Source organism: Xylocopa sonorina, chromosome 7, assembly GCF_050948175.1.
Source record: "Xylocopa sonorina isolate GNS202 chromosome 7, iyXylSono1_principal, whole genome shotgun sequence".
NCBI classification, from domain to species: Eukaryota; Metazoa; Arthropoda; class Insecta; order Hymenoptera; family Apidae; genus Xylocopa; species Xylocopa sonorina.
The window spans coordinates 1,086,035-1,110,569 of NC_135199.1; positions in this window are offsets into that span (position 1 = coordinate 1,086,035).

Consider the following 24,535-nt stretch of genomic DNA (forward strand, 5'->3'; position numbering starts at 1 on the left):
GTATTCATTGTGGAGTGTTATGTATACTTCGTATTCACTTCAAAAGAATGTAAATGAGACACTTCCTTGTAGGAAATAGCGTTTGCAGATGTCTCCGTATCGAAGCAATAGATTTCTAAAGCTTGCTAATTCGCGATATCGCATCTCATGTCTATGTTTCAAGATAATATACAATATTCATTTTGCAGTGTTATGAATACCTCGCATTCACTTCAAAAGAATGTAAATGCGACACTTCCTTGCTAGGAAATGGCGTTTGCAGATGTCTACGTATCGTGGCATTAGAGTTCTATATCTTCTAAAAACGCGATATCGCTTCTCATTTCTATGTTTCTTTATAATATATAGTATTCATTGCGAAGTGTCATGTATACCTTGTATTCCTTTCAAAAGAATGTAAATGCGACACTTGCTTGCTTGGAAGTAGCGTTTGCAGATGTCTACGTATCGAAGCAATAAAGTTCTAATGCCTCTTAGATCGCCATATCGCATCTCATTTCTATGTATCATGATAAGAAATAATATTCATTGTGCAGTGTTATGTAAACCTCGTTTTCATATCAGAAGAATGTAAATGCGACACTTCCTTGCTAGGAAGTAGCGTTTGCAGATGCCTACGTATCGAAGCAATAGAGTTCTAATGCTCCTTAAATCGCCATATCGCATCGCATTTCTATGTTTCATGATAAGAAATAATATTCACTGTGCAGTTTTATGTATACCTCGTATTCACATCTGAAGAATGTAAATGCGACACTTCCTTGCTAGGAAGTAGCGTTTGCAGATGTCTACGTATCGAAGCAATAGAGTTCTAATGCTTCTTAAATCGCCATATCGCATCTCATTCCTATGTTTCATGATAAGGTATAATATTCTTTGTGCAGTGTTATGTATATCTGATCTATACTTCAAATGAATGTAAATGCGACACTTCCTTGCTAGGAAATAGCGTTTGCAGATGTCTGCGAATCGTGGCATTAGAGTTCTAATGCTTCTCAAAACGCAGTATCGCTACTCATTTCTATGTTTCGTGATAATATATAATATTCATTACGAAGAGTCATGTATATCTCGCATACACTTCAATTGAATGTACATGCGACACTTCCATGCTAGGAAATAGCGATTGCAGATGTCTACGTATCGAAGCAATAGACATCTAATGCTTCATAAATCGCCATATCGCATCTCATCTCTATGTTTCATGATAAGATATAATATTCATTGCGAAGTGTCATGTATACTTCGCATACTCTTCAAATGGATGTAAATGCGACACTTCCTTGCTATGAAATAGCGTTTGCAGATGTCTACGTATCGAAGCAATAGAATTCTAATGCTTCATAAATCGCCATGCAGCATCTCATTTCTAGGTTTCATGATAAGATATAATATTCATTGCGATGTGCCATGTATACCTCGTATTCCTTTCAAAAGGATGTTAATGCGACAATTCCTTGCTAGGAAGTAGAGTTTGCAGATGTCTACGTGTCGAAGCAATAGAGTTCTAATGCTTCTTAAATCGCTATATCGCTACTCATTACTATGATTCATGATAATATATAATATTCATTGCGAAGTGTTATGTATACCTCGCAAACACTTCAAATGAATGTGAGTGCGACAGTTCCTTGCTAGGCAATAGCATTTGCAGATGTCAACGTATCGAAGCAATAGTTTTCTATTGCTTCTTAAATCGTCATATCGCATCTCATATCTACGTTACATGATAAGATATAATATTCACTGCGAAGTGTCATGTATACCTCGTATTCCTTTCAAAAGAATGTAAACGCGATACTTTGTTGCCAGGAAATAGCGTTTGAGGAAATAGCGCGAATGTGATAATGTATAATATTCATTGTGGAGTGTTATGTATACCTCGTATTCACCTCAAAAGAATGTAAATGCGACACTTCCTTGCTTGGAAATAGCGTTTGCAGATGTCTACGTATCGAAGCAATATATTTCTAATGCTTCTTAGATCGCCATATTGCATCTCATTTCTATGTTTCATGGTAAGATATAATATTCATTGTGGAGTGTTATGTAAACCTCGTATTCACTTCAAAAGAATGTAAACGCGACACTTTGTTGCCAGGAAATAGCGTTTGCAGATGTCTACGTATAGTACCACTAGAGTTCTAATGCTTCTCAAAACGCGATATCGCTACTCATTACCATGTTTCATGATAAGATATAATATTCATTGTGCTGTGTTATGTATACCTCGTATCTACTTGAAAAGAATGTAAATGCGTCACTTCCTTGCTAGGAACTAGCGTTTGCAGATGTCTACGTATCGAAGCAATAGTGTTCTAAAGCTTCTTAAATCGCGATATCGCATCTCATTTCTATGTTTCGTGATAAGATATAATGTTCATTGTGCAGTGTTATGAATACCTCGTATTCACTTCAAAGGAATGTAAATGCGACACTTCCTTGCTTGGAAATAGCGTTTGCAGATGTCTACGTATCGAAGCAATAGTATTCTAATGCTTCTTAAATAGTCATACCGCATCTCATATCTACGTTTCATGATAAGATATAATATTCATTGCGAAGTGTCATTTATACCTCGTTTTCCTTTCAAAAGAATGTAAATGCGACACTACCTTGCTTGGAAATAGCGTTGGCAGATGTCTACGTACCGAAGAAATAGTGTTGTAATGCTTTTTAAATCGCGATATCGCATCTCATTTCTATGTTTCGTGATAAGATATAATATTCATTGCGAAGTGTAACGTACACCTCGTATTCCTTTCAAAAGAATGTAAATGCGACACTTCCTTGCTAGGAAGTAGCGTTAGCAGATGTCTACGTACCGAAGCAAGAGGGTTCTAATGCTTCTTAAATAGTCATATCGCATTTCATTTCTATGTTTCATGACAAGATATAATATTCATTGCGAACTATCATGTATACCACGCATTCCTTTCATAAGAATGTAAATGCGACACTTCCTTGCTAGGAAATAGCGTTTGCAGATGTCTACGTATCGTAGCATTAGAGTTCTAATGCTTCTCAAAACCCGATATCGCTACTCATTACTATGTTTCATGATAATATACGATACTCATTGTGGAGTGTTATGTTTACCTCGTATTCACTTCAAAAGAATGTAAATGCGACACATCCTTGCTAGGAAATAGCGTTGGCAGATGTCTACGTATCGAAGCAATAGAATTCTAATGCTTCTTAAATCGCGATATCGCATCTCATTCCTATGTTTCATGATAAAATATAATATTCAATGTGCAGTGTTATGTACTCCTCGTATACACTTCAAAAGAAAGAAAATGCGACAATACCTTGCAAGGAAATAGCGTTTGCAGATGTCTCCGTAACGAAGAAATAGTGTTCTGATACTTCTTGAATCGCGATATCGCATCTCATTTCTATGTTTCGTGATATGATATAATATTCATTGCGAAGAGTCATGTATACCTCGTATTCCTTACAAAAGAATGTAAATACGACACTTCCTTGCTCGGAAATAGCGTTTGCAGATGTCTACGTATCGAAGCAATAGTGTTCTAATGCTTCTTAAATCGTCATATCGCATCTCATTTCTATGTTTCACGATAGGATATAATATTCATTGCGAAGTGTCATGTATACCTCGTATTCCCTTCAGAAGAATGTAAATGCGACACTTCCTTCCTAGGAACTAGCGTTGGCAGATGCCTACGTATCGAAGCAATATAGTTCTAATGCTTCTCAAAACCCGATATCGCTACTCATTACTATGTTTCATGATAATATACGATACTCATTGTGGAGTGTTATGTATACCTCGTATTCACTTCAAAAGAATGTAAATGCGACACTTCCTTGCTAGGAAATAGCGTTTGCAGATGTCTACGTATCGAAGAAATAGATTTCTAAAGCTTGCTAATTCGCGATATTGCGTCTCAAATCTATGTTTCATGATAATATATAATATTCATTGCGAAGTGTCATGTATACCTCGCAAACACTTCAAATGAATGTGAATGCGAGAGTTCCTTGCTAGGAATTAGTGTTTGCAGATATCTACGTATCGAAGCAATAGAGTTCTAAAGCTTCTTAAATCGTGATATCGCTTCTCATTTCTATGTTTCATGATAAGATATTAATTTTCATTGTGCAGTGTTATGAATACCTCGTATTCACTTCAAAAGAATGTAAATGCGACAATACCTTGCTAGGAAATAGCGTTTGCAGATGTCTCCGTATCGAAGAAATAGTGTTCTAATGCTTCTTAAATCGCGATATCGCATCTCATTCCTATGTTTCGTGATGTGATATAATATTCATTGTGCAGTGTTATGTATACCTCGTATCAACTTGAAAAGAATGTTAACGCGACACTTCCTTGCTAGGAAATAGCGTTTGCAAATGTCCACGTATCGAAGCAATAGTTGTCAAATGCTTCTTAAATCGCGATATCGCATCTCATTTCTATGTTTCATGATAAGATATAATATTCATCGTGCAGTGTTATGTATTCCTCGTATTCACTTGAAAAGACTGTAAATGCGACACTTCCTTGCTAGGAAGTAGCGTTAGCAGATGTCTATAGTATCGTAGCATTAGAGTTCAAATGTTTCTCAAAACCCGATATCGCTACTCATTACTATGTTTCATGATAATACATGAAACTCATTGTGGAGTGTTATGTATACTTCGTATTCACTTCAAAAGAATGTAAATGCGACACTTCCTTGCTAGGAAATAGCGTTTGCAGATATCTACGTATCGAAGAAATAGATTTCTATAGCTCGCTAATTCGCGATATCGCATCTCAAATCTATGTTTCATGATAACATATAATATTCATTGCGAAGAGTCATGTATACCTCGCAAACACATCAAATGAATGTGAATGCGACAGTTCCTTGCTAGGAAATAGTGTTTGCAGATATCTACGTATCGAAGCAATAGAGTTCTAAATATTCTTAAATCGCGATATCGCATCTCATTTCTATGGTTCATGATAAGATATAATGTTCATTGTGCAGTGTTATGAATACCTCGCATTCACTTCAAAAGAATGTAAATGCGACACTTCCTTGCTAGGAACTAGCGTTTGCAGATGTCTACGTACAGAAGCAATAGAGTTCTAATGCTTCTTAAATCGTCATATCGCATTTCATTTCTATGTTTCACGATAAGATATAATATTCAATGTGCAGTGTTATGTACTCCTCGTATTGACTTCAAAATAAAGTAAATGCGACAATACCTTGCTAGGAAATAGCGTTTGCAGATGTCTGCGTATCGGAGCAGTAGTGATCTAATGCTTCTTAAATCGCGATATCGCATCTAATTTCTATGTTTCATGATAAGATATAATATTCATTGTGCAGTGTTATGTATACCTCGTATTCACTTCAAAAGAATGTAAATGCGACACTTCCTTGCTAGGAAGTAGCGTTTGCAGATGTCTACGTATCGAAGCAATTGGGATCTAATGTTTCTTATATCGCCATATCGCATCCCATTTTTATGTTTCATGATAATATATAATATTCACTGCGAAGTGTCATGTATACCTCGCATACACTTCAAACGAATGTAAATGCGACACTTCCTTGCTGGGAAATAGCGTTTGCAGATGTCTACGTATCGAAGCAATAGTTTTCTAATGCTCCTCAAATCGTCATGTCGCATCTCATTTCTATGTTTCATGATAAGATATAATTTTCATTGTGCAGTGTTATGTATACCTCGTATGCACATCAAAAGAATGTAAATGCGACACTTCCTTGCTAGGAAGTAGCGTTTGCAGATGTCTACGTATCGAAGCAATTGGGATCTAATGTTTCTTAAATCGCCATATCGCATCCCATTTCTATGTTTCATGATAATATGTAATATTCACTGCGAAGTGTCATGTATACCTCGCATACACTTCAAATGAATGTAAATGCGACACTTCCTTGCTAGCAAATAGCGTTTGCAGATGTCTACGTATCGAAGCAATAGAGTTCTAATGCTTCTTAAATCGTCATATCGCATCTCATATCTACGTTTCATGATAAGATATAATATTCATTGCGAAGTGTAATGTATACCTCGTATTCCTTTCAGAAGAATGTAAATACGACACTTCCTTGCTAGGAAGTAGCGATTGCAGATGTCTACGTATCGAAGCAATAGGGATCTAATGCTTCTTAAATAACCATATCGCTTCTCATTTCTACGTTTCATGATAATATACAATATTCACTGCGAAGTGTCATGTATACCTCGCATACACTTCAAATGAACGTAAATGCGACACTTTCTTGCTTTGAAATAGCGTTTGCAGATGTCTGCGTATCGAAGCAATAGAGTTCTAATGCTTCTTAAATCGCCATATTACATCTCATTTCTATGTTTCATGATAAGATATAGTATTCATTGTGGAGTGCAATTTATACATCGTATTCATTTCAAAAGAATGTAAATGCGATACTTCCTTGCTAGGAAATAGCGTTCGCAGGTGTATACGTATCGAAGCTCTAGACATCTAATGCTTCGTAAATCCCCATATCGCACCTCATTTCTATGTTTTATGATGAGATATAATATTCACTGCGAAGTGTCATGTATACCTCGCATACACTTCAAATGAACGTAAATGCGACACTTTCTTGCTTTGAAATAGCGTTTGCAGATGTCTGCGTATCGAAGCAATAGAGTTCTAATGCTTCTTAAACCGCCATATTACATCTCATTTCTATGTTTCATGATAAGATACAATATTCATTGCGAAGTGTCATGTATACCTCGCATACACTTCAAATGAACGTAAATGCCACACTTCCTTGCTTGGAAATAGCGTTTGCAGATGTCTACGTATCGAAGCAGTAGTGATCTAATGCTTCTTAAATCGCGATATCGCATCTAATTTCTATGTTTCATGATAAGATATAATATTCATTGTGCAGTGTTATGTATACCTCGTATTCACTTCAAAAGAATGTAAATGCGACACTTCCTTGCTAGGAAGTAGCGTTTGCAGATGTCTACGTATCGAACCAATAGACTTCTAATGCATCTTAAATCGCCATATCGCATCTCATTTCTGTGTTCCATGATAAGATATAATATTCATTGCGAAGTGTCATGTATACCTCGTATTCCTTTCAAAAGAATGTAAATGCGACACTTCCTTGCTAAGAAGTAGCGTTTGCAGATGTCTATGTATCGAACCAATAGGCTTCTAATGCTTCTTAAATCGCCATATCGCATCTCATTTCTGTGTTTCATGATAAGATATAGTATTCATTGTGCAGTGTTATGTATATCTCGTCTATACTTCAAATGAATGTACATGCGACACTTCCTTGCTAGGAAATAGCGCTTGCAGATGTCTACGTGTCGAAGCAATAGAATTCTAAAGCTTCTTAAATCGTCATATCGAATCCCATTTCTATGTTTCATGATAAGACATAATATTCATTGCGAAGTGTCATGTATACCTTGTATTCCTTTCAAAAGAATGTAAATGCGACACTTCCTTGCTAGGAAATAGCGTTGGCAGATGTCTACGTATCCAAGCAATAGTGTTCTAATGCTTCTCAAAAAGCGATATCGCATCTCATTCCTATGTTTCATGATAAGATATAGTATTCAATGTGCAGTGTCATGTACTCCTCGTATTCACTTCAGAAGAAAGTAAATGCGACAATACCTTGCTAGGAAATAGCGTTTGCAGATGTCTACGTATCAAAGCAATAGTGTTCTAATGCTTCTCAAAACGCGATGTCGCATCTCACATCTATGTTTCATGATAAGATATAATATTCATTGTGTAGTGTTATGTATACCTCGTATTCACTTCCAAAGAATGTAAATGCGACACTTCCTTGCTAGGAAGTAGCGTTTGCAGATGTCTACGTATCGAAGCAATAGAGTTTTAATGCTTCTTAAATCGTCATATCGCATCTCATATCTACGTTTCATGATAAGATATAATATTCATTGTGCAGTGTTATGTATATCTCGTCTATACTTCAAATGGATGTAAATGCGACACTTACTTGCTAGGAAATAGCGTTTGCAGATGTCTACGTATCGAAGCAATAGAGTTCTAATGCTTCTTAGATCGTCATATCGCATCTCACTTCTATGGTTCATGATAAGATATAATATTCATTGCGAAGTGTCATGTATACCTCGTATTCCTTTCAAAAGAATGTAAATGCTACACTTCCTTGCTAGGAAGTAGCGTTTGCAGATGTCTAGGTATCGAGCCAATAGAATTCTAGTGCTTCTTAAATCGCCATATCGCATCTCATTTCTATGTTTTATGATAAGATATAATATTCATTTTGCAGTGTTATGTACTTCTCGCATACACTTAAAATGAATGTAAATGCGACACTTCCTTGCTAGGAAATAGCGATTGCAGATGTCTATGTATCGAAGCAATAGTTTTCTAATGCTTCCTAAATCGTCATATCGCATCTCATATCTACGTTTCATGATAAGATATAATATTCATTGCGAAGTGTCATGTATACCTCGTATTCCTTTCAAAAGAATGTAAACGCGACACTGCCTTGCTAGGAAGTAGCGTTTGCAGATGTCTACGTATCGAAGCAATAGGGATCTAATGCTTCTTAAATCGTCATATCGCATCTCATATCTACGTTTCATGATAAGATATAGTATTCATTGGGGAAGTGTCATGTATACCTCGTATTCCTTTCAAAGAATGTAAATGCGACACTTCCTTGCTAGGATGTAGCGTTTGCAGATGTCTACGTATCGAAGCAATAGTGTTCTAATGCTTCTTAAATCGCCATATCGCTACTCATTACTATGTTTCATGATAACATATAATATTCATTGTGGAGTGTTATGTATACCTCGTATTCACTTCAAAAAAATGTAAATGCGACACTTCCTTGCTAGGAAATAGCGTTTGCGGATGTCTACGTATCGAACCAATAGGTTTCTAATGCTTGCTAGTTCGCGATATCGCATCTCATATCTGCGTTTCATGATAATATATAATATTCGTTGCGAAGTGTTATGTATACCTCGCATGCACTTCAAATGAATGTGAATGCGACAGTTCCTTGCTAGGAAATAGTGTTTGCAGATATCTACGTTTCGAAGCAATAGTGTTCTAATGCTTCTTAAATGGCGATATCGCATCTCATTTCTATGTTTCATGACAATATATAACATTCATTGCGAAGTGTCATGTATACCTCGCATACACTTAAAATGAATGTAAATGCGACACTTGCTTGCTAGGAAATAGCGTTTGCAGAAGTCTGCGTATCGAAGCAATAGATTTCTAAAGCTTGCTAATTCGCCATATGGCATCTCATATCTGTGTTTCATGATACTATATAATATTCATTGCGAAGTGTTATGTATACCTCGCATGCACTTCAAATGAATGTGAATGCGACAGTTCCTTGCTAGGAAATAGTGTTTGCAGATATCTACGTATCGAAGCAATAGAGTTCTAATGCTTCCCCAATCACCATATCCAATCTCATTTCTATGTTTTATGATAAGATATAATATTCATTGCGAAGTGTCATGTATACCTCGTATTCCTTTCAAAAGAATGTAAACGCGACACTGCCTTGCTAGGAAGTAGCGTTTGCAGATGTCTACGTATCGAAGCAATAGGGATCTAATGCTTCTTAAATCGTCATATCGCATCTCATATCTACGTTTCATGATAAGATATAGTATTCATTGGGGAAGTGTCATGTATACCTCGTATTCCTTTCAAAGAATGTAAATGCGACACTTCCTTGCTAGGATGTAGCGTTTGCAGATGTCTACGTATCGAAGCAATAGTGTTCTAATGCTTCTTAAATCGCCATATCGCTACTCATTACTATGTTTCATGATAACATATAATATTCATTGTGGAGTGTTATGTATACCTCGTATTCACTTCAAAAAAATGTAAATGCGACACTTCCTTGCTAGGAAATAGCGTTTGCGGATGTCTACGTATCGAACCAATAGGTTTCTAATGCTTGCTAGTTCGCGATATCGCATCTCATATCTGCGTTTCCTGATAATATATAATATTCGTTGCGAAGTGTTATGTATACCTCGCATGCACTTCAAATGAATGTGAATGCGACAGTTCCTTGCTAGGAAATAGTGTTTTTGCAGATATCTACGTTTCGAAGCAATAGTGTTCTAATGCTTCTTAAATGGCGATATCGCATCTCATTTCTATGTTTCATGACAATATATAACATTCATTGCGAAGTGTCATGTATACCTCGCATACACTTAAAATGAATGTAAATGCGACACTTCCTTGCTAGGAAATAGCGTTTGCAGAAGTCTACGTATCGAAGCAATAGATTTCTAAAGCTTGCTAATTCGCGATATGGCATCTCATATCTGTGTTTCATGATACTATATAATATTCATTGCGAAGTGTTATGTATACCTCGCATGCACTTCAAATGAATGTGAATGCGACAGTTCCTTGCTAGGAAATAGTGTTTGCAGATATCTACGTTTCGAAGCAATAGTGTTCTAATGCTTCTTAAATCGCGATATCGCATCTCATTTCTATGTTTCGTGATAAGATATAATATTCATTGCGAAGTGTCATGCTTACCTCGTGTTCATTTCAAAAGAATGTAAATGCGACACTTCCTTGCTAGGAAATAGCGTTTACAGATATCTACATATCGTAACAATAGAGTTCTAATGCTTCTCAAAACGCGATGTCGCATCTCATTTCTATGCTTCATGTTAAGATATAATATTCACTGCGAATTGTCATGTATACCTGGTACTCACTTCAAAATAATGTAAATGCGACACTTCCTTGCTAGGAAATAGCGTTTGCAGATGTCTACGTATCGAAGCAATAGTGTTCTAATGCTTCTTAAATCGCGATATCGCATCTCATTCCTATGTTTCATGATAAGATATATTACTCAATGTGCAGTGTTATGTACTCCTCGTATTCACTTCAAAAGAAAGTAAATGCGACAATACCTTGCTAGGAAATAGCGCTTGCAGATGTCTCCGTGTCGAAGAAATAGTGTTCTAATACTTCTTAAATCGCGATATCGCATCTCACTTCTATGTTTCGTGATAAGGTATAATATTCATTGCGAAGTGTCATGTATACCTCGTATTCCTTTCAAAAGAATGTAAATGCGACACATACTTCCTAGGAATTGGCGTTTGCAGATGTCTACGTATCGAAGCAATAGAGTTCTAATGCTTCTAAAATCGTCATATCGCATCTCACTTCTATGTTTCATGATAAGATATAATATTCATTGTGCAGCGTTATACATTCCTCGTCTTCAACTCAAAAGAATGTAAATGCGACACTTCTTTGCTAGGAAACAGCGTTTGCAGATGTGTACACATCGTAGCAATAGTGTTGCAAAGCTTCTCAACACGCTTTATCACATCTCATTTCTATGTTTCATGATAAGATATTATATTCATTGCGATATGTTATGTATTGACTCGTATTCACTTCAATTGAATGTAAATGCGACACTTCCTTGCTACTAAATAGCGTTTGCAAATGTATACGTATCATAGCAATAGAGTTCTAATGAGTTTTAAATCGCGATATGGTGTCTCACTTCTATGTTTTATGATATGATATAATATTCATTGCGAAGTGTCATGAATACCTCGTATTCACTTCAAAATAATGTAAATGCGACACTTCCTTGCTGTGAAATAGCGTTTCCAGATATCTACGTATCCTAGTAATAGATATCTAATGCTGCTTAAAACGCGAAATCTCATTTCATTTCTATGTTTCATGACAAGATATATTATTCATTGCGAAGCGTTATTTATATCTCGTATTCACTTCAAAAGAATGTTATTGCGACACTTCCTCGCTTGGAAGTTTCGTTTGCAGATGTCTACGTATCGAAGCAATAGGGTTCGAATGTCTCTTAAAACGGGATATCGCATCTAATTTCTATGTTTCATGATGCGATATAATATTCATTGCGAAGTGTTATGTATTCCTCGTCTACACTTCAAATGAATGCAGCTGCGACACTTCCTTGTTAGGAAATAGCGTTTGCATATGTCTACGTATCGAAGAAATAGAGTTCTAATGCTTCTAGAAACGCCATATCGCATCCCATTTCGATGTTTCGTGATAAGATATAATATTCATTGCGGTGTGTTATATATACCTCGTATTCTCTTCAATAGCATTTAAATGTGCACTTTCTCGCTAGGAAGTAGCGTTTGCAGATGTCTACGTGTCGAAGCAATAGAGTTCTAATGCTTCTAAAAACGCGTTATCGCATCTCATTTCTATGATTCGTGATAAGATATAGTATTCATTGCGAACTGTTATGTATACCTCGTATTCACTTCAAAAGAATGTAAATGCGACACATAATTGCTATGAACTAGCGTTTGCAGATGTCTGAGTATCGAAGAAATATGGTTCTAATGCTTCTTAAATCGCGATATCGCATCTCATTTCTATGTTTCATGATAAGATATAATATTCATTGCGAAGTGTCATGTTTACCTCGTATTCACTTCAAAAGGTTGTAAATGAGCCACTACCTTGCTAGGAAATAGCGTTTGCGGATATCTACGTATCGTAGCAATAGAGTTCTAATGCCTCTTTAAACGCGATATCGCTCCTCATTTCTATGTTTTACGATAAGATATAATATTCATTGTGAAGTGTTATGTACACCACGCATACATTTCAAATGAATGTAAATGCGACACTTCCCTGCTAGGAAAGAGCGTTTGCAGATGTCTACGTATCGAAGCAAGAGAGTTCTAATGCTTCTTAAATCGCGATATCGCATCTCATTTCTAAGTCACATGATAAGATATAATATTCACTGTGGAGTGTTATGTATACCTCGTATTCACTTCAATAGAATGTAAATGCGACACTTTCTTGCTAGGAAATAGCTTTTGCAGATGTCTACGTATCGTAACAATAGAGTTCTAATGCATCTTAAAACGCGATATCGCTCCTAATTTATATGTTTCATGATAAGATATAATATTCATTGCGATGTGGCATGTATACCTCGCATACGCTTCAAATGAATTGTAAATGCGACCCTTCCTTGCTGGGAAATAACGTTTGCAGATGTCTACGTATCGAAGCAATAGAGTTCTAATGCTACTTAAAACGCGAAATCGCATCTCGTTTCTATGTTTCATGATGAGATATAATATTAATTGCAAAGTGTCATGTATACCTCGTATTCACTTTATAAGAATGTAAATGCGACACTTCCATGCTAGGAAATAGCGTTTGCAGATGTCTACGTATCGTAGCAAGGGTTCTAAGGCTTCTTAAAGCGTGATAACGCATCTCACTTCTATGTTTCACGATAAGAGATAATATCCATTGCGAATTTTCATGTATACCTCGTACTCACTTCAAAAGAATGCAAATCCGACACTTCCTTGTTAGGAAATAGCGTTTGCAGATGTCTACGTATCGAAGCAATAGAGTTCTAATTCTTTTTTAAACGGGATATCGCATCTCATTTCTATGTTTGCTGATAAGGAATAATATTCATTGCGAAGTGCTATGTGTTCCTCGTCAGCACTGCAAATGCATGTAAATGCCACACTTCCTTGCTAGCAAATAGCGCTTCCAGACGTCTACGTATCGAAGCAATAGGGTTGCAACGATTCTTATAACTCGATATCTCATCTCAGTTCCATGTTTCACGATAAGATATAATATTCAATTCGAAGTGTTATGTTTACCTCGCCTACACTTCAAAAAAATGTGAATTACCCACTTCCTTACTAGCAAATAGTGATACCAGATGTCCACGTATCGAAGCAATAGAGTTATAATGCTTCTTAAGACGCGATATCGCATCTCATTTCTATGTTTCATGGTAAGATATAATATTCATTGCGAAGTGATACGTATACCTCGTCTGCGTTGCAAAAAAATGTAAATTCCACACTTCCTTCCTAGGAAATAGCGTTTCCAGACGTCTACGTATCGAAGCACTAGAGTTATAATGATTCTTCAAACGCGATACCGCAGCTCAGTTCTATGTTTCATGAAAAGATACATTATTGATTGCGAAGTGTTATATATACTTCGTCTACACCTGAAAAGAATGTAAATGCGACACTTCCTTGCTAGGATATAGCGTTTCCAGATGTCTATGTATTGAAGCAATAGAGTTCTAATGCTTCTTAAAACGCGATATTGCACCTCAATTGTATGTTTCATGATAAGATGTAATATTCATTTCGAAGTGCTATGTGTACATCGTCTATATATCAAAAGAATGTAAATGACACACTTCCTTGCTTGGAAATAGTTCTTGCAGATGTCCACACATTGAAGTAATAGAGTTCTAATTCTCCTTAAAGCGCGATATCGCATCTCATTTCTATGTTTGATGATAAGATATAATATTCTCTGCGAAGTGTTATGTATACATCCTCAGAATATCAGAAGAATATAAATGCCACACTTCCTTGCTAGGAAATAGCGTTTCCAGACGTCTACGAGTCGCTGCAATGGAGTTGCAATGCTTCTTAAAACGCGATATCGCATCTTGTTTCTATGTTTCATGACAAGATATAATATTTATTCCGAAGTGCTATGTATACCTCGTCTACACTTGAAAAGAATCTAAATGCCACACTTCCCTGCTAGGAAATGCGTTTCCAGATGTCCACCTATCAAGGCAATAAAGTTCTAATGCTTCTTCAAATGCGATATCGCATCTCATTTGTATGTTTCATGATAAGATATAATACTCATAGCGAAGTGCTATGTATACCTCGTCTACACTTCAAATGAATGTAAATGCCACACATCCCAACTAGGAAATAGCGTTTCCAGAAGCCTAAGTATCGAAGCGATAGAGTTGTAGTGCTTCTTAAAACTCGATATCTCATCTCAGTTCCATGTTTCAGGATAAGATATAATATATTCATTGCGAAGTGTTATGTATACCTCGCCTACACTTCAAAAGAATGTAAATGCGACACTTCCTTGCTAGGAAATAGTGTTTCCAGACGTCTACGTATCGAAGCAATGGAGTAGCAATGCTTCTTAAAACGCGATATCGCATCTCAGTTCTATGTTTCACGATAAAATGTAATATTCATTGCGAAGTGATATGTATACCTCGTCTGCGTTGCAAAAGAATGTAAATTCCACACTTCCTTCCTAGGAAATAGCGTTTCCAGATGTCTACGTATTGAAGCAATAGGTCTGTAACTCTTCTTGAAACTCGATATCGCACCTCAATTCTATATTTCACGATAAGATGTAATATTCATAGCATCGCGTTATGTTTATCTGCTTCTGCACGTGAATTGAGTGTGAACCCTACACTTTCTTGCCCGGAGATAGCGTTTCTAGATGTCCAGGTGCCGAAGCATTTAATTTCTCATGCTTCATGCACCGCAATATCGCACTTCATATAAACAGTTCAAAGTAAGTTTGAAGGTTGTAAAGCTCTATGCATCGCATTATGCTTATCTGCTTCTGTGCATTATAATGCTCTGGGATGTGAGAAGGTCCTCAACCATTCTTAACCCCCTAAAGAGAAGTCAAAAGTCCAGCGGCCCTGCAGGTGGGCCATGGGAGCGCAGCGCGCGTGGCGCGCGTGGCGCTACGCAATTGAAATGATCAGGAGTATCCCCTCAGGGACACCCAAGGGGGCGAGGTGAGGAAATCGCCGAAATCCACTGATCGATGGACCCGAACAATACCGAAGCCTACAGCCCACTCCACCAAGGAGCCTCGAGGAGGATCCAGGAGTCCCGAGGACCACCAGCGAATTTAAGGAACCTGAAGAAGAGAACGTGAGAGCTTATTCGCTAAAGCGTCCCATTTCTTGTGTCGCATATTGTATATTGTATCTTATATCGTGAAGCGAGTTATGATACCCGGTAATTCGCGGCGTGTTACGTAGTTTACCGTAGCCCTTGTTAGTTAAACCCACGTCGAGACCATAAATAAACATGCAGTGACTTCAATATCTCGCGACCTGAGTGTGTGTACTTGGCTAGGCGTAGTCGATATGAGGAACATTTCGAAGTTTCAAGGGTTGTTCCGCCCCAGGGTTCCCGGGGTCGTGTAGTCTATCCCTTTGCTACTTTCTGAGCAGCTGGCGCCCAAGAAAAGTTGTACGTGAGCGGATACCTTGGAACGATAGAGCGCTTTATATTAAAGTACGTTTTACACCTTAAAGCATTTAGATAATTAACCCCTTCGAGCTTCCTTGACTTACTATATATAGGTTTCCGTCACAACTAATAGGAACCATCAGTTTACATAGATATATAGAACACACATAGTTTTAAACGTAGAACTGAGAATTTGAGAACTTACTTTGAAACGTTAGTAGTGAGGAATTCCATCGGATTTCATAGAAATTCAGAACTTACTTGCTATGAAACATAGGCAGATAAGGGCCATCGCGTTGCTGAGAACTTTAGAACTTGCTTACTTCAACAAAGATTTCCAATGGCTTCGTCCGTTCTTTTAGAAGAGTTTTTGATAAACCACATACTTTTCACGCTTCTGATATCTTTGAAAGTTCGCGAGATGTAATCGTTAAAATTTTAAAATGATTACTTAGTGTGGATTATTATTTAGTAACTCGCTCATAAACGAGTCTATATAGGATTTAATCCATAAGTTTTTAAGCCTGGAATTTATGCAGTTATTTGTTATTCACTTATTGCTCAAACGACAAAGATTCTGACCACTTCAAAATGGTTGACTTTCATCAATTTTCTTAAAAATTGAAATACTGCCCAATTGCTTGCATTAAAGACTGTAATTAAAGCTTTCAAAACATTTTACCTCTTATAGATGAATTCTGGAATTGAAATTGAATATTTGACTTTTCTAACTCCTGTTTAGACATCTTTCTATTGGAATGTTCAAGTATTTTTCATATTCGTAATTATTAAAAATGTTTTACTTGATTCTTTAATTTAATATTTAGAATTTTCTGAGAAATATTTTTTATCGTAATGAACTATATAATTGCAATTATAATTCTTTATGAAATAATAATAACAGAAAGGTATGTATCGATTCTTGTAGTTTTGTAAAGAGTATTTAATCTTACTATCTAAAATGAAACATTGAGGTCTGTTTACAATCTAATGGAATTTAGTTACCTTTTGATTCAAATTCACAATGATAATCTTCCATAGTTCAACAATTTTGAGAGCTGTCCTCAAGAATCCGCAGCTCAGTACTTATAAAATGAACGACACAAAGAACAGCCTAACCAAACGTATTCGAACCGATTTTTCAATACTAATCTTATCATGTTTAACTTATGCTGCAAACTATTGAAATGCCCTTCGAAAAGTGTTTATTCACAGTGAAGTAAACGGTAAGTATTACGCCTTCCACCACTGTTTACAATACGTACGTTTCATTTACTATCAAAACCGTGAGTATTATCGCCTTTCTTTACTTTTTGTAACCTTCAATGCCTTCATGTTACAGATCGTTAAACTTGCTTTAAAATGCTCTATCGTATTACGGAAGAATGGACATATCAATTCATTTTAAAAAATGAAGGTAACCTTCATATGTCCAACATAACTCCACTTACAAAAAAACTATTTTCATCAATGGATGTGCCCTTTGTACTATGCAATTTTATATTAGCAAAAACTTCTATGAAACTCATAGTTTCGTGGATATCTGAGGAGCTAATTATTACTGCCCCAGCCTGTATATTGTTATGGATGTGTCCAACAAGGCAACGATGAACAGAGTTAAATTTAATATTATGATGTTTATTATTTTACTTATAGTATATTTGTTTTTCTGAAATTTTGCCAAAATACAATGTTCACGTTGTCGACAGATGAATATATTTACCTTAGAATTACAAGAGCCAACAATTTCGAAAGTAGAATATTTCTTTACTTCGCTAACCGAATCATTGCAAACGTTAAGTAAAGTGCGTGCCTTTCAAAACAGTCAGATGCAAATTACGATACAACGTTTCCAAGAAATGGTACGTGCCACTGTTTTTTAATTTCCGTTTATTTAATCAAAGGAAATTTAATTGAAATATCCGCAAAATTTGAGGACAAAAAGTTATTGTAATTGTACGCAACATATATGATGGTGAAAAAGGATAAGTATACGGAACTGAAAATGGAAAGTAGCGAGCAGAAAAAGAAACTGATGGAGCTACAAAGTATATTGATACATCCATCAAATGATGATTCTAGGTTAATAAAATCTGTTAATCAAAGAACTATTGCATAAATCAAGTATAATCAATATAACTTCTGCTCAAAGGCTATAATAGAATTGGACCGAAATGGGTACAAAAGAGGCAATTATATCTATACGTTCTATTCTATGCAAAGGCAAATATTTCAAAGAGAAAAGATGTGTTACTTACAAATTACTTATGTTCCTAGATATCTCACTAATTCAGGCTTCTTGTCTTGCAGAACTAATCATTCATTTAACATGTAAAGGGGTCGAAGAATAGTAAAAGATTTTTATATTTCGTAGCGTAGGCTGACATTTACTAATGGGGAAGCTGTTTCCATAAAAATTATAAGCAAATATAAAAAATGACTAAACTGCGCAATTTATTTATTTTGATTCCAAAATAGATACACCGGCACAAAACAAAGATATAAGAACTCGATTTTATTATTTTCTATAAACTAGCTCGATAGGGCGATTTTTTCCATAAAGTCCATAATTACTTTGTCATAAAAATATATATACTTATTTTATATATATTTTCTTCAATTTATTGTTACAAATTCATGCAACTGAGGGTTACATTAAATACGATGAGAACATGTTATTTCAAAAATTACACAAGGCGAAGTTAGGGACGCAACAGCATGAATTTTTATTTTATAAGTAATATTTTTCTTATAAATAATATTTTTAGTCTATGATGGATTGAAAGAAATATATACGACTCGCTTAATAACTATAAATATAGGAAAACGACCATCAAAATGTCTATCAATACTCATATGCTGAACATCTACTGACATCTAACGGTTCTAATTTGTATGAAAGCACAGGTTCCCCATTGCCAAATGTGATCCTGCGTCATTGCTGAGGAGATTCATGAATGAAGCGATGATACGCGTGTCACCATGGTGCTGATGCTGCGCGACTCGCTTGTCTAGAACGTGCTGGTAAAACGTTCTGGCATTTTAGTTAACGAATCCGGTCACAGATAACTACGAATCAGTTGACACTCCTCGGAAGTGGCAATATAGTGTCGGCATGGTGTCCCTACCACCTTGCCGTTTGTTATCTGGGATGCTTTTTAGTGCATTATTCGGAATTGAATTTGAACACATAGCTACTTAATCGCGAATTTGTATGTACATAATTATACATGACTGCATAAAAAGGATATCATATACTTTTATAATCAATGCGATATAAGAATATAAAACGAAGAACTATCCACTCCCATCAGGAGTAAAAACAATGTTTGGTACGCAAAGTTCATTGCCAAATATAATCAAGCAGTTAATATATCAAATCACAGCACACAATAAATCACTAAATGTATAATAATATGAATAGTAAGAAAAACATATTTACCTGTTAGATGTTTATAAATTCAAATTTAAAAGTCCAAGTCACATTTAATATATTATTGTTTAACAAGGTGATTTAATGTTGTTTTAAATAGGCGTACAGAACTATCTCGTACTTCTGTCAATGTAATTTCATTCGAAAAATACAAAGGATAAGAGGAAATATTCTCCAATATATAACATATATAAATCAACGGATGCAAGAGAGAACACTCGATCTCGGTGTAACGAGACCGGGGCGTCATCCTGCAGTAATCGTATAACGCCTGTTCCGAGATGGTGTAGAGAGGGAATGTGGAGGGTGAAAAGCATAAAATAACAACAATGTAACTAAAGAGAAAGAGAAGGAAAATATGTGGAAGCATTGCATTTATTAAGAGGAAATCCTAGAAATATCAAACAACAGATTATATACCATACTGTAAGGGTAAGGTACAACGAAATAGATGATATCGTGAGAGAAACTAAAAAAATCGAGAAACTTAAAAAGAAAATAATAATATAGATTGAGCGAATCAATATCACTGATCCCGGCAAGCTGAATGGAAAACGCATAACGATGAATCGGTTAGAGTATAAGATAGATGTTGATCGCGGTTTGAGGGGCCCTGGGAATCCTTTGCCCGCATCAGGGCAGGCAGTAGGATGGTGGAGGGCCTGCCCTCCTGTTGCTTGGATCTATAGAATTCACATTCTTTTGTAGAGTAGAAGCAGATAATTATAATGCTTTTCATAGAAGGTTACAGCTTACTTAATTCGAAACGTTGAAATGAGATGAGTCATGGCATTGTATGATGCATTAGTACTCTATTGTCTCGACGTGTAGACACTACGAAGGGCAATCCTGTTGCCTGGAGCTGCAGAATTTACATTCTTATGAAGTTTCAAAGCAGATAAGCATAGAGCTATGCATAAGAGATTACAGCATTCTTACTTTGAAACGATGAAATGGGATGCGCCAGCGCATTGCATGGAGAATTCTAGCTCGATTGCTTTAACAGACAGACACTACGGAGCGCCATGCCGTTGCATGGAATTATATAGTTCACATTCTATTGAATACCTCTAACAGTTAAGCATATTGTTATGGATATATGATTACAGATTCTTTGCTTTGAAACGTTGAAATGAGATGCGACATCGCGCTGCATGAAGTATTAGAAATGTCTTACTTGGACACGTAGAGATCTGGAAACGATATTCTGTTGCAAGTAAGTATAGGAATCACATCCATCTAAGGTCTAGATGCAGACAAATGTAACATATTGCATAGAACATTGCAATTTACCATGAATCATTGAAATGACTTGCGACATCGTGTTGAATGAAGCAATAGAACTCTATTGCTTCGAAAAGTAGACATCTAAGAACGCAATTCCCTTGCAAGGAAGTGTAGAAATCACAGTCTTTTGACGTGTATATGCAGACAAGCATAACGAGATGTGTAGAGCATTTTTATCTACTTACATACTTCGAACTGCTGATATCAAATGCGATATCGCGTTTTATATAGCATTAGAAATCTATTGCTTCAATACGTGCACATTTAGAAACGCTACCTCCTGGCAAGATATTGTAGGATTTTTATACTGTTGACGTGTAGAAGCAGATAAACGTAACGCGTTGCATTGAAATTACATCCTACCATGAAACCTTGTAATGAGACGCAACTTTGCGTTGAATGGAGCAGTAGAAGTATATTTCATTGGCATGCAGATAATATGGAGCGCTATCTTGAATTGTATATTTCTCATTCTTTTGAAGAGCTCCAGCATATAAGCATAATGCTATGCATTGAAGGCTATAGCTTTCTCACTTTGAAACGTTGAAATGAGAAATACCATCGCATTGCATGTAGAACTAGCACTATACTGCTTTGAGACGCAGACACTACGAAGCGCCGTCTCGTTGCATGAAACTATAGAATCCACATTCATTTGAAGTGCAGAAGCCTATAAGCATAATGCTATAGATAGAAGATTAGGGCTTAAATACTTTGAAACGTTGAAACTAGATACCCCATCGATTTACATGGAACATTCTAATGCTACTGCTTTGACACGTAGACAATACGAAGCGCCATCCCGTTGCATGAAGCTGTATAATTCACATTCATTTGATGACTAGAAGCAGTTAAGCATAATGCTATGCATAGGGGATTACAGCTTGCTTACATTGAAACGTTGAAATGCGTTGCGCCAACGCATTGCATGGAGCATCGGAACTCTCTTGCTCTGACACGTGAACACTATAAAGCGCCATTTCGTTTCAAGGAATTGTAGAATTCACATTCTTCTGAAGTGCAGAAGCAGATAAGTATAATGCGATGCACAGAACGTTGCAGCTTTCATACTCTGAAACTTATCGCTTTGTACGATTCAGAAGAATATGAATTTGCAGTTCGCTGCAACCAGATGGCGCTTCATAATATCTGTATCTCATTGCAATAGAGATCTACTGCTCCAAGTAATGCAATGGCGCATTTCAATTCAACGTTTCAAAGTTAGTAAGCTATTAATTTATATGATTAGCATTATGTTTATCTGCTTCAGCGCATCATAAGAATGTGAATTCTTCAGTTCCAAGCAACGGGATGGCGGTTCGTATTGCCTGCGTGTCAATGTAATTGATGCCTAATGATCCATGCAATCTGATGGCGCATTTCATTTCAATGGTTTAATCCAACGAGACTGTAATCTTTTGTGCGTAACATTATTCTTGTCTGTTTGTACACTTGAAAAGAATGTGAACTTTACAGTTCCTTGCTATGGGATCTCGCTACATTGTGTCTTCATGTCAAAGCTATTGAGATCTAAATGCTCCATGTGTCTCGATGGCGCGACTCATTTCAACGATTCAAACTGAGTAAGTTTTAAGGATCTATACATCGCATTATACTTATCAGCTTTTACACTTCAAAATAATAGGAATTCCAAATTTCCTTGCTACTGGTTAGTGCTTCATGTTGTCTACCTGTAAAAGCAATTGAGTTCAAAATCTTATATGCATCACGATCGTTCGTCGCATTTCAAAATTTCAATGTATGTTACCTGTAACTCTCAATGCTTCTTCTAATACCTATCTGTTTATACACTTCAAAAGAATGTGACTTCCACAGTTCCATGTAACGGGAAGCTGCTTCATAGCTTCGGCGTGTCAAAGCAATGCAGTTCTAGTGTTATATGTATGGTGTTGGCTCATCTCTTTTCAACGTTCTAAAGTATGTGTGTAATGTTCTATACATCTTATTATCCATATAAGCTTCTATGCGTCAAATGAATGTGAATCGTAATGATCGATTCATGATTGTGTCTTCGTGTCAATGCAATAGAGTTCTAATGCTTTATGCAATGCGATAGCGCAAATCATTTCAACGATTCATAATAAGTTAGCTGTAACTTTGTACGCCTTGCATTTTGTTGATCTGTTTTTACATTTCAGAAGAATGCGAATTCTACAGATAAATGCATCGGGATGGGGTTTCATAGTGTCTACGTGTGTAAGCAATAGAGTTTTAATGCTATATGCTGTGTGGAGGGCTGTCTCATTTCAACGTTCGAAAACAAGAATGTTGTAATGTTCTCTGTATCGCATTATCCTTACCCACCTCTACACTTCAAAGGAATGGAAATTCGACTGTTGCTTGCACGGGGCTGGGGTTTCGTATTGTCTGCTTGCCAAAGCTGTAGTGATCTAATGCTCCACGCAATGCGATGGCACATCTAATTTCTACGTTTAGCACGTTGACGCCGGCGCGCATCACATGTGAGTCACACGTGTCTGTTCCGTGAGGCAGTGTGCATCTCCGCTAGGTCACACGCGTCTATTTCGTGGGCCGGCGTGCATCACGATGCGTCGAACTTATATTTCACAAAGTAGATAGTACAAAATAGGTTTATTTTTCAATTCTCAGCATAATAAACAGACATTCTATATTTAAAACATAACAAACCAATATTATAAACCTAACTTAATTATTTAATTTTTGAAATCATGTTGGGTAGAGTTCCGGTTGGCCCTTACATCAGTTACAACAGATTTTTACGTTTATCGCCTTACTCGCGGCATACTGTTTACCATTTATTCTAGACATACGTTTATAACATTCTTTACATGTCTAGTTTTTCTCGCGCGTCCTTGGAACGACCGCAGAAAATGTGTACGCTTCTTGGGCACTGCTTCAGTTTCAAATGACGTTTGTTCACCGTGATGATCCACTGTACTGAGGAGATAATCAATAATTTTTTCGCCGAAGTTTAATATTTTCATACCTTTGGTACTCCATTTTCTATGCATATAATAGACATTGACGAGAGAAGTCCCGCATACTAATTCGATAACTATTTTCCTATACCACTTTACTGTTCTGCGTAATCAACTGTGATAAGAAGACATCTGGTCGGATGGTCAAATCCCTTCTTAGCATTGTTATAAAGGAACACTGTATCCGGCTTTAACTTATTATTTCTACACTGGACAATAACACATTTACGGTTTTCAGAAGTGGCTAGCATGCATACCGGCTTCTTATACGTCCACCTTAAAAGCTAAAGCCGCTCCGATTTTGAAAATACATGAAGCTACCCCGTTGCAGTTTCCGTTTAGCCTACAGCGGAAGAAATTGTGTATTAACTTTTACTGTACCATAAATAGATGTTACTTTTTCCAGAAGTTTCTCGGCCAAAGGGACACAACTATATAAACTATTTGCCTGTAATATGCGGCTTTCAAGTAATAATTCACCCTCCAACGTCATAACTACAGCATGCGCATGTGCTTTCGCTATTCTGGTTGCATTATTTCCGGCATATATAAGAATATTATGTGCGTATCCTTCCGGAAGGCACAGTTTACAATGTTTTATACCATATTTATGTCGCTTTCCTGGGATATATTGACAAAAACTGTAGCGTCCTCGCCATGGAACCATGATTTCGTCGATTACAATATTTTTACCGGGCTTAACAGGCTGAGTGCTACG